At 50.1% G+C, this 12,494-nt stretch overlaps 1 long non-coding RNA gene across 2 annotated transcripts; it reads left to right on the top strand.

Moving 5' to 3' along the window:
* The first annotated feature begins 2,200 nt into the window (after window positions 1-2,200).
* LOC113878292 lies at window positions 2,201-10,688 on the top strand. Of its 2 annotated transcripts, XR_003506968.1 has the most exons (4): window positions 2,201-2,288; window positions 8,046-8,123; window positions 9,150-9,252; window positions 10,645-10,688. It is a non-coding gene; the product is annotated as an uncharacterized LOC113878292 (long non-coding RNA). The 2 variants fall into 2 exon arrangements; XR_003506967.1 differs by having other exon boundaries at window positions 8,046-9,252.
* Window positions 10,689-12,494: the final 1,806 nt, after the last annotated feature.

Below are 12,494 nucleotides of genomic sequence, written 5' to 3'. Positions count from 1 at the left end.
AAAGATCTGCGCCCCAACCTAGTCTGGTGAGTCCGAGGAGGCCACGGAGGGGTGAAGGTGGCTGGGTCATCACACCCCAGCAGAGAAAAGAGTGGGCCCGGATTCAGCCTGAAAGCAGCTGCCCTGTCCCCAGTTCTCGCCCTCTCTGATGGCGAAGGCCACCAGCACGTGCCCCTCCAGTGTGCCCAGCTCACGCTCTACCTTCACATGCAGGGAAGGAAAAGCCCTCCTCCCTCGGCACAGAGCCCACAGCGGGGTGTCCCCAGGAGGTGAGAGCCCCTCTGTGTGACCACGGCAGGCCCAGGGCCCTGCCCCACCGCCTCGATGCTCTGCACCCCCAGCCCCAGCTGTTCTCACGCCCCATCGCCCCAGACACAGCCCTGAGAACTGCACAGCTGGTGGCCTGTGGGGCCGAGGGCCTGCCAATAGCCCTGGGAAGGAGGGCAAAGAAGGGACACCTCAGACAAACAGAGCCGGCTCCCTGAGCCAAAGCATACACCGCGCAGAGGCCTGAGTGAGCAGGCTGGCCAGGGGGTGGGCTTAACTCTTTCCTGCCCAGCGGGGCTCCATGGAGCCCCGGGTACTCTTCATCTCTGCCTTTCCCCTGCCTCCAGCCAGATGTCTCCGCCCCTCCACCATCACAGCAGCCTCTTCTGGCTGGACAAAGGGAATCCTTCCCTGCTCCCCGGGGGGAAGATTCATTCATTTTCACAGAAACAAGACACGGGTCTTGTCCCCAAGAGGCCAGGGTCTGGAAGTTGTTTCTGCTGTCTGACCTTGCTCCCTGTCTCTGACTTGGCCACTGCTGTCCATCTGCTCCGGCAGCTGCTGACTGCCCTCCCCCACTGGCCCTGATCTCCAGGCAGAGGAACAGGAGACGTGTCCGGGAAGAGCAGGAGCACAAGGGACAGAGGCAGGGTCTGGAGGCGGCTCCGGACCCTTGGTGTCCTGAGGGTGTTGCCTTGTTCTGGACGAGGCGCAGGGCAGCAGATGGAGCCTGCACCCCCATCTCAACCCCCCAGCCACTGACACTATGTCCCTAGACAAGTTGCCGAGGTCTCTGCTGACCTGTGTGTCAGATGGGCCAGAGTGTTGGAGCTGCCTGCCCAGGGCTCCCAGGAAAAAGAGGCAGTTCATGAAAAGTACCCACTTAGCCAGGGCTGCTGGCTGGTGCTCAGACAGCAGGACCAGCACACTCCAGGCAGAGATGGAGTCTCAGCCATCTCCAGCTCACTTGCCAGGGGCCGAGGCTGGCAGTCCGCAAACGAGATCAACCCCAACTGTGATAGGTGATAGGAAGGTACTCAGAGCAGGGTGAGCAAGGGTCTGGATGGATGGGTAGGAAGCAGAGTGGGGAAGGCTGGGTGTTAGACAGCGGCTGTTTGTCCATCTCTCTGAGTCTGAGCCCTGGCGAGCATATGGAGACTTAAAGGTAAGCAGGTGCCAGGCCCTGCACCCAAGACAAATACTCAGAGAGACAGAAGGCTACAGGAGCGCAGAGCAGACATCCTTCATCCTAGGGTGGGCAGAGGGAGAAGAGAGGCTTGGGGGTATTGGAGGGAACGTGTAAGACTGGGACGAGGTACAGAAGCCCTGTGAGACCAGGAGTGAAAGGCTGTGAATGCCAGACGAGGAGCTGGAAGTGCGGAGCCATGGAAGGTTTAGGCCCAGAAGTGATTGTTCAGATGTGGGTCTTGGAAGGACCACTCTGACTGCAGTGAGGAGAAGAGATTGGAAAGGCTGGCCTGGGAGTGGCAGGAAGTCCAGATGGGCTAAGCCTGTGATTTTTGGAGAGAAACCAGTAGCTCCTGGCAACTGACTGGACCTGCAGAGGGGAGAAGACCTGGGTTTCCCTGAGCTGGACTGTGACTGTCCCTGCCCTGTTCAGTCCAACACATCTCAACACGTCTGCTGGGGGCCAGAGACAGCCGGGAACAAGCTAGGTGTGGGCCTGATGCTGGCGGGGGAAACAGCTTGTACACAAACTGCACTGGGAGTGCGGGCTTCTGAATTACCAAAGGGAAGCGGGATGGGCTGTCTGCTTTAAACTTGAGCTCCCTGAGGGCAGGGGCTGTGTCTCCCCTTCACCCTGGAGCTGCCTCAGGTCGGGGCACTGTTTTCTCCGTGAGGCTGGAGGCTCGCTGAGAGAGACTCTGCTTCCTGTTGGCACTGGGGCTGTGGTCTGGCAGCCAGGCGCCTGGCCGCTCCCCACACCTCCCAGGAGGCCTGGTGCAGAGGGAGCGGGTCATGTCCTCCTGCAACGCTCTCCAGCCACCCACCACTTGCCGGTGAGTCCACAGCTCCCGAGGCAGCAGGGCCACCCCTCTATCTGAGCAGGGCCCCTCGGGGTGTGACCAGGCCAGGGGAGGGTCAGCTCCCCACAGGGGGTCTCCGCAGGGGCTCGCTGCCCTCCCCCAGCTCCACCCTTACCTACCTACTCTCCCCCAACTGTAAGCTCACTCAGCAGCCCATGTCAAGGGAGACTGCTAAACGGGGCCAGGTGGGCGCTGGGCTGAAGCCAAAGGCCTACACTCATCCTCAGGAGGGGCTTGAGCGCAGGACCAGGGTGGAAGAAGACGCGTGAGAGGCTGCCAGAACGGGGAGGGTCTAGAGCCAGGAGACAGAGCCTCTGTCCTCAATTCCCGGGGGCCTCGGGCAGGCCCTTCCTTTCTATCAGCCTGTTGACCCATGAGGTGACGGGCCTGGGGTAGTCGCTGCAATCCCTCTGGGCTTCACTTTTTTTTTTTTAATTTTAAAAAATTCCAACAGGGACAATACATCTTGGAAAACTGTAAGATTAGGAGACCTCCTGTGAGAGCCCCAGGAAGCCCAATGAGAGGAAACGCTGTGGAGCGTGGGGGAGGTTTGAAGCTGACACTGAGGAAGCCTTCCTGGGAAGGAGCTTGAGCCCCTGGACAAGACTGGGGTCACTGCTGTCCGGGGCTACAGCTGCCTGGGCAGCAGGAGGGACCTGTGAGCAAAGCAGTGTTGGGAGATACCTCTGCCCTTGTCTCTGGGATAGCAGGACTCTGTCCTGGTCATGCTGGATGTCCGATCCTGGCCCTCATGAGATCTGACTTTTGACCTTTGGCTTAATCATAGACTGAGGTTGTTTGTCCAGTCACCCCACACCATTAAGATTGTGCGGAGCCCAGTGCTGGCTCCGGGCAGGGCGGGCAGTCTGTCTGAGGAGGAGACACAGCCTCTGCCCTCAGGAGCCCAGTGGAGGGGCAGTAGGCTCTCCCCCAGGGAAGAGACCTGTCATAGGGACAAATGACCTGGGAGGCAGGCGAACCCCTCACCCCTCCTCTAGGGGCAGCTGGAGCCTGAACTGCATGTGAATCTGAAACTAGATCAGGGAAGAGCTGGCAGCATGCCCGGCAGTGGCAGCAGTGCTTTGGGGAGCTGGTGGGGCTGAGGAAGCACCCGTGAGTCCCCCTGCCCTGGCCGTCTGCAGACAAGCCCTTGGGTGTAAGGGACAAAGGCTGGGTGGGAGAGTGCACACTATGGGCAGATGTTCAGGCCTGGGAGAGGGGCGTGCTGGGCTCTCGGTCCTCCATGCTGGTGAGTGTGCTGCACGCAGAAGATGCACGAGGCATCAGTGAGGGTGTGTGGTGCAGGTGTGTGCACTGCTGGTGCAACACGTGTGGGTGAGCCAGGATGCAGCCCACAAGGGGAGCAGGGAGACTGGGCCAGTGTCTGCCCCATGAGGTCATGCTGGGAAATCTGCCCCTGCTTCCTGGACCTCAAGGCCCCTGCACACAGGGAGGGGTCGGCAGAGACCAGTGTAGGCCTCCCCAGCTCCATCAGTCTGTGCTCTGAGCACCCGCACCTGGGGAAGCCCCAAGGGGCCCTGCCCGCCCACTGCCAGGCCTTCTGTCTCCCCTTGATCCCTCGCCTTGGCGCCCCAACAACTGTGCCTGACCAGCGAATGCAGACTGAGCCAGCTGTCGCTGTGACATCCATTCTCCTCGGTGGGCCTGGGTGCTCCCACCCAGCTCCCCTAGCTCCTCTCGCCCGCCTCCCTCCCTGCTACACCCACATCTGGGAATTAGGCAGGATGACACCTAAAAGCCTCCAGTGGCCATGGAATCTCATGGGGTTCTGAGCCTTAATCCACGAGCTGGTCTCGAGAGACCAAGGTAACAAGAAGTTCTGCTCCCAGCACCCTCAGATCCCCACTTTCTCTGCCCCGGGGCTCTGGGAGGATTCCTGGGGCACCAGCCCAGAAGAGGAAAAAGGCGCCTTATTTGCATATCACTTTCATCTGATTTGCACATGCCTCCTGGTTTGGCCATTTCTAAGCAACCCTAGAATTTGGATCTCACAGGATGCTGAGCCGTTTCTAGGCGCTAGCTTCTCTCCATCTCCCACAACCCAGGTGCCTCCTAAAGGACAGTCACATGAGCGTCCCTGCAAATAATCCACCTGCCAATGCAGGAGATGCAGGTTTGATCCCTAGGTCGGGAAGATCTCCTGGAGAAGGAAATGGCAACCCACTCCAGTATTCTTGCCTAGGAAATCCCATGGACAGTAGAGCTTAGTGGGCTATTGTCCATGGGGTCGCAAAGAGTCAGACACAACTTAGTGACTAAAAGGACATCAAAGCGCAGTCACACGCACGGAACTCTCCCTCCACTCAGCTGCACTTGCACGCAGGCGCAAGAGTACAGCAGCCTCCGCCAAATGCAGAAATGCGGAGTCCTGGGCCCCAGCCCTGTGCACCCTCACCCTTGGCCCATGGAATATACACTGAATACACACTCACATGTGCAACTGCATACTTCCGTCTTCACACGCACTCAAAACTCACACACATTTGTCTACACACAGCCTCAGGGCACAAGCAAACACAACTCAGCTTCACATAGGAGTTGGGTGGGTTACACACAGTCTCTGTGCCAGGGTGGGCTGCCAGTGAGGTGCCCTAAGCAACAGATCCCACCCAGCCCCTGAGATGGGCAGGACTGGCAAGGGTCCTGCTGTGTGACTGGCTGGGAGGAGACAGCGCAGCTCAGGTGGCTATTGGTAGTGGTTTTACCACCAGCAGGTCCCTAGGATACACAGTCAATGTAGCAACCCTTTAGTCAGAGTTTTGTCTTCCCCGAAATATGGTTTCATCCTGCGTTTTCTGTACCATTTCTGGTCCCCCAACCCCAGGCCTCCTGCCCTTATTGGTCCCCAAACAGCTTCCTTGGGTGGCCCTGCCTTCTGACTTTATTCACCCTACTCCCTACCAAGAACACCTCCCTGCCTCCTCCAACGTGAACACCCAACACCTTCATTCATGCCCTCTTCCTGGGTGGGCTTCCTTCCCTGTTCTCTCGGCACACTTCTATACATCCTTCAAGTCCCACCTTGAGCGTCACCTCTTCGGTGAATCCTTCTCCAGTCTTACCAGGCAGAAGTAATCTCGCTCCTCACTCTGTAAATCCAGAGGCAGAGCAGTGGGTAGAAAGACACAGTTGGCCCTGAATATCTGTGTAGAGGATGTTTAGGGGTTCGGAGGCTTTATTTGTAAGGAAGGGCAGGGGGCTTTTCAGAAAAACATAATTACATGGTGAGTGTCTGGGTTTAAATTATATTTGTGTTTATTTTCGGGGAAGAGCATAGACACCATAATCAGACAATACTGCTTCTACCATTTCTGCTGTGCATCTTTGGGTGAGTGCTGCAGCCTCTCGGGCCTCAGTTTCCTCATCTGTAAAATAGGCTCATGGGGGGATTATGAGGACCCCGTTAGAGCTTAAATATTTATGGCTTAAATTCTCATTTCATTGAACAGTACAGACTAATTTGGCTCAAAGGATTTTTGTTCACTTCTCTGTCTCCCCACTGGACTAGAATTTCCTTTACAGCAAGGGTTATGTCTCCATCTACAAAATGGGGATAATAATAGGACAGACCTTATCTGCTATTGTTCTTGTTCAGTCACTAAGTCATATCTGACTCTTTGCAACCCCATGCACTGTAGCACTCCAGGCTTCTCTGTCTTTCACTGTGTCCCTGAGTTTGCTCACTCATGTCCATTGAGTCAGTGATGCCATCCACCCATCTCATTCTCTGTCACTCACTTCTCCTCTTGCTCTCAATCTTTCTAGCAACAGGGTCTTTTCCAAAGAGTTGGCTCTTTGCATCAGGTGGCCAAAGTATCGGAGCTTCAGCTTCAGCAACAGTCTTTCCAATGAATATTCAGGGTTGACTTCCCTTAGGATTGACTGCTTTGATCTCTTTGCTGTCCAAGGGACTCTCAAGAGTCTTCTCCAGCACCACAGTTTGAAAGCATTAATTCTTCTGCACCCGGCCTTCTTTATGGTCCAACTCTCACATCCGTAGATGGCTACCGGAAAAACCATAGCTTTGACTAGATAGGCCTTTGTCAGTAAAGTGATGTCTCTGCTTTTTAATACATTGTCTAGGTTTTTCATAGCTTTTCATCTGCTTATAGTGAGGATTAAACAAATCAATTCATGCAATACACTTAGAAGAGTTTCCTGGCACTACTCAGTATTCACTATTATAGTTATTACTACATACCTGATTTAACTCCTACAACAATCTTGTGGTGTTGGAGATACTGGCTTTCCACTTTAGAAGTGGAAAGTGGACTTAGAACATTTAGGGGCTTCCTTGCCAAGGTCACACAACGAGCAAGTATCAGAATTTAGATTTTAATCTGGATTTGGCAGAGTCTTAATCATGGGTCAGGATGTGACAGTTCTGGGCAGACAGATAAAATGTCCAGCCTGACTTCCTAATATAGCTTATTTGAGTAAGTCCACGCCCCTTACTGTGTGGCCCATAGGCCTGTGTTTCATCTGGACTCAGCAACTGATAATAGCGTGGGGTCCAGGCTCAGAGAACCAGATACTCGAGTTCTGTGGATACTAGTGTGACCAGGGCTGTAGAGAGGAAGATCTGGTTGATAGGGACGCAGTGATCCGCGGGGCACACCCAAAACCTCAGCTTCAGCAAACCGCTCCGGGTACGGCGATGCCGCAGCGCCCTCTGTTGGCCAGAGGATGTGGCCATCTTGAGCGCTCCGATGATGAGAGGGGAGATTGCTTGCAGACTCTTGTCCAGTCGCTAAACCTTGTCCGACTCTTTGCAACCCCATGGAGTACTGCACACCAGGCTTCCCTATCCTTCACTATCTCCCTGAGTTTTCTCAAACTCATGTCCACCGAGTCAGTGATACCATCCAATCATCTCATCCTCTGTCACTCCCTTCTCCTGTCACTCCTCAGTCTTTCCCAGCATCAGGGTCTTTTCCAATGAGTCAGTGGCCAATGTATTGGTGCTTCAGCTTCAGCATCAGTCCTTCCAATGAATATTCAGGGTTGATTTCCTTTAAGACTGACCTAAAGGAGTTTGATCTCCTTGCTGTCCAAGGGACTGTCAAGGACTCTGACCCAATTCAAGTTTCCTAGGGCCCCAGGAGTCAGTGCCCACTGAAGTGGTCATCTGAGCTGGGAAAACTTTAGTGACTCCTGCATCAATCCCTATTTTGTTGCTGGGAAAACTGAAGCCAAGAGAGGGGAGATGATTGACCCCTAAAAGTGGCTGGGGCCAGGGACTGGATTATGAGGCTGGCTAAATCCCAGTGGTGGTGTCATGGAGTGACCTAGTCGCCCCCACTGGTCAGGCTCCCCACCAACCACCCCAGCACAACCTACAGACAACTCCAGATCTCCTATCTCTGCCTCTTCCTCCCACCCCTTCTACCCAGTCCCCTCTTATAAGAATTCTAGAACCTCCTTGTCTTGTCCCTCTGCCACCATATTCTCCAGTCCTCTTCAGCAGCTCATCTCAGGAGACTACCCATGCTCTCTCACAACCAACTTCTCATGTAAAACCTTCTGTTTTTTTCTTATTTTTCCCCCCAGGAAATGAAAACTTTAATTTCTTTCTTTTCTCTTTTTTTAATTAACTTTATTTGATTTTCTTTTTAATTACAAACCACCATACTACATGTTCTTTGTAACAGCTAAACAAACCAGAGGTATCTAAAGAAAAACTTGATAAACTCCTCCTTCCCTTTCCAGCCCCACACCCCTGAGATCACTAACGTGGCTGAAGGAGCACTGTCTCGCCTTATTGTTCTAAGGCTGTTCACTAAGCAGGTAGGAAGAATTGAAACCCACTCTGTGCTGAGCCCTGTGCTAAGCCTGGGCTACGGGAAAACAAGACAACCACCACCATGCCCATTGCCCTCATGGGGCTTACATTCTAGTGAGGGGGCAGACAATAGAGAGTGAACATTTCAGATAGTGATGCAATCTCTGGGTGGGGACTGGGGGGAATGGTGGGGTGATGGGCTGGGAGTGATGGGTTCTGGGGCAGGGACCAGGCTGGTTTGGGTGGAACTGCCAGGGAAGGGCTCTTGAAGGAGGGACGTTTGAGTTGATGCCCAATAGAGGGCGCTGTAGACCACTGTTTGAATGTTATTCTAAGGGCACCAAAAAGCCACTGAGCATAGGAAGGGGTTGCACAGAGACCCCTTGGAAGAATGGAATGAGGCTGAGCCAGTATGGCTGTCAGGAGACAGAGGGAGAGAGAGAGATTTCTTTTTTCAGATATTCCTTCTTTTTTATATAAAATGGGCTTAGACGATATACATTTGCTCGTCTCTTTTTCCTTCCAGGGCTTTAGTCAGAAAATGCAATTCCAGTTCCAAAAGGACAGCAGTTCACACTCTGAGCAGCCAGCACCCCACAGGTGCCACAGCCCTGGTTGTTCATCAGTCTTTTAATTTTTTCAATCCAAAGGGTAAAAAATACGTCACAGGGATTTGAACAACAGAAATAATAAAGTAGTATTGGATTACAACCCAAAGTATGAAATAAATATACACGAGTCCACAGTGATTTTAATAAATGATTGAATAAGTTAATAAAAGGGGAAAGAAGAATTCCAGGTAAATGATGCAGTCAGTTCATCCTAAAAGAGGGGCATTTCATCCCTCCCTACTTAACTGTGGGCTGTACGTAACGACATCCTTTTAAAGAGTAGAGCATGGAAGAGGCAGGCTAGGGAGTGAGGGATAACTACAGAGAAAAAGCCTGACAAAGACAACCGCAACCAGGTAATCCAGGTCAACATCGACGGTCATTGTTGACATTGTTGCTCAGTCTGTTTACTGCCAACAGGCCAGTATGTCAATGAGTTGCTGGGGCAAGTAACAGCAACTTCATCTGGAAAGCCAGCAGACCAAGGTGGTGGACCAGTGTCCCAAAGAACTGTCTGGCCCAGGTATGGATGCTAGTCCCTTTTATAGAACAGAGAAGGGAAGGTGAGGAGGTAAAAACAGGAATAAGCTGCTCCAAATAATTCCTGGTTCTAGCCAGACCCTGGAGAGAATGTGTTCATTTCTTCTTTCCTTCAGCCATTCACAGATAGACCTGGTCAGGATACTACCTGATTACTAAACAAGGTATATTAGCTTCATGCTCAGGCCTGGGAGGCAGGGTTCCCAGAGATGAGCCATTATGTATATTTTAAGATATAGGTAACATCCTTTCAGGGATTAACTTGTAGAAAAAACAATAGAATACAGAAGTATAAAGTAAAAGAAAGAGATCCAATATGGAGTCAAATTTGTTCTTCCCTATGATATACATGGGCTTACCTGGTGGCTCAGTGGTAAAGAATCTACCTGTCAATGCAGGAGACATGGGTTCAATCCCTGGATTGGGAAAATTCCCTGGAAAAGGAAATGGCAATCCACTCCAGTATTCTTGCCTGGGAAATCCCATGGACAAGGGAGCCTGGCAGGTAAGAGTCCATACGGTCTCAAAAGAGTTGGACACAACTTAGCGACTAAACAATTACATACATATCCTTAACATGATGTGATGAGAATGCCACTTCACTTCCGTAGTCAACCTCCCCCAAATGCATAGGCCCAGTCTATGAGAAAAAGATCAGACAAATTCCAGCAGAGGGTATTCTACAAAAAAAAAAAAAAAACAACCTGACCGTACTCCTCAAACTGTCACGTCATCAAAAATAAGAACAATCCGAGACTAAATGCGATGAGGTATCCCAAATGGGATCCTGGGACAAAACATGGTAAAAACTAGGAAAATCCGAATAGAAGTATGGACTTTAGTTGACAATAATATATCACTATAGGTGATTCAGACAGTAAATAATCCACCTGCAAAGAAGGAGACTTGGGTTCAATCCTTGGGTTGGGAAGATTCCCTGGAGAAGGGAATGGCTTCCCACTCCAGTATTCTTGTCTGGAGAATTCCAGGGACAAAGGAGCCTGGTGGGCTACAGTCCACAGGGGCACAAAGAATGACTGAGTGAATAACATTTGTGTGTAACAATAGTATATCACTACTGGGATCTTTAGTTGCAGCATGTCGGACCTAGTTCCTGACCAGGGATCAAACCTGGGCCTCCTGCATTGGGACCAGAGAATCTTAGGCACTAGACCACCAGGGAAATCTTACTATTGTTTCTTTAATTGTAACACACATCCATGCTAATATAAGTTGTTAATATTAGGGGAAACTGTATGCGGTGGGACAAGGGATATCAATGGGAACTCTCTGTACTATCTGTTTAATTTTTTCTGTAAATCTAAAACTGTTCTCATGCAACTGACAAGGGCTTAATTTCCAAATATACAAACAGTTCATGCAACTTGCAACAATAACGAAAAACATGAGCAACCCAATCAAAACATGGGCAGAAGACCTCAAGAGATATTTCTCCAAAGAAGACATATAGATGGCCAACAGTCACATGAAAAGATACTCAATCTTGCTAATTATTAGAGAAATGCAAATCAAAACTACAATGAGGTGCCACTTCACACTGGTCAGAACGGTCATCATTAAAAAATCTAGAAATAACAAATGCTGGGGAGGATTTGGAGTAAAGAAAACCCTCCTACATTGGTGTGACTGTAAACTGGCGTAGCCACTATGGAAAACTGTATGGATGTTCCTCAAAAAACTATAAACGGAACTACCATATGATCCAGCAATCCCATTCCTGGGCATATATCCTGACTAAACTATACTCAAAGAGAAACATACACCCTATGTTCATAGCAGCACGGTTCACAATAGGCAAGACATGGGAACAACCTAAATGTCTATCAACAGATGACTGGATAAAGGAGATGGAATACTATCAGACATAAAAAGGAATGAAATAATGCCATTTGTAGCAACGTGGATGGACCTAGAGATTATCACACTAAGTCACAAAGACAAATACCATGTGATATCACTTATGTGTAAAATCTATAAAGAAGGCTGAGCGCCAAAGAATTGATGCTTTTGAACTGTGGTGTTGGAGAAGACTCTTGAGAGTCCCTTGGACTGCAAGGAGATCCAACCCGTCCATCCTAAAGGAAATCAGTCCTGAATGTTCATTGGAAGGACTGATGCTGAAGGATGAATACTTTGGCCACCTGATGCGAAGGACTGACTCATGGAAAAGACCCTGATGCTGGGAAAGACTGAAGGCAGGAGGAGAAGGGGATGAGAGAGGATGAGATGGTTGGATGGCATCCCCGACTCGATGGACATGAGTTTGAGCGAGCTCCAGGAGTTGGTGATGGACAGGGAAGCCTGGCGTGCTGCAGTCCATGGGATCGCAGAGTCCGACGCGACTGAGCGACTGAACTGAACTGGTGTGTAAACTCTAAAGTGTGACGCAAATAAACTTATCTACAGAACAGAAGCAAACTCACAGACACAGAGAACAGACTTGTGGTTGCCAAGGGGGTGGGGGAGAGACGGATTGGGAGTCTGAGATGTGCAGATGCAAACTATTAAATACAGAATGGATAAGCAACAAGGTCCTCATTGCATAGCCCAGAGAACTATGGTCAATACCTGTGATAAACCACAATGAAAAAGAATATGAAAAGGACTATATATTATACATACGCGTACAGCTGAATCACTTTGCTGTACGCCAGAAATTAACACGACATTGTAAACCAACTATATTTTAATAAAATAAATTTTTAAAATATCTGTCTCGTTGTTTTAAATTGTATTTCCCTGATGCCTTCTGAGGCTAAATCTCTTTTTACATATGTTTTCTGTCAACTGCTTATTTCTACTTCTGCCCACTCTTATTTTTTGTTTTTTTCTTATTGGCTTATAATTTTTTTCATAGTAAGGATATTAGCCCTTTGTCTGTTACGCATATGTGGCAACAGTATTTTTTTTTTTTGGCTGTGCTAACAGTATTTTTTAAAGTATGCTGTTGGCCTTTCTGTTTGTGGAAACATATGTCACCCAGAAAAATGTTCTTCTGTAAAAAAAAATCTTTCTCTTTTGTAAGACTTCTGGGTCTTCTGTCCCTGCAAGGTTAAAAAATTATTCTTCTAATTTTTCTCCTAATATTTTTAGCTTTGATTTTTCACCCATCAGGGATCTGTTTTGCAGGTGGTGTCAGGTGAGAGGGGAGGATGTGGCTTTATTTTCTTCCAGATGGACCATCGATATGGCAGCATCATTTAT

This window comes from Bos indicus x Bos taurus, chromosome 19, assembly GCF_003369695.1.
Source record: "Bos indicus x Bos taurus breed Angus x Brahman F1 hybrid chromosome 19, Bos_hybrid_MaternalHap_v2.0, whole genome shotgun sequence".
NCBI lineage: Eukaryota > Metazoa > Chordata > Mammalia > Artiodactyla > Bovidae > Bos > Bos indicus x Bos taurus.
Note: the sequence above shows the minus strand (reverse complement) of the source record. Positions and strands in the feature narration are given on the sequence as shown.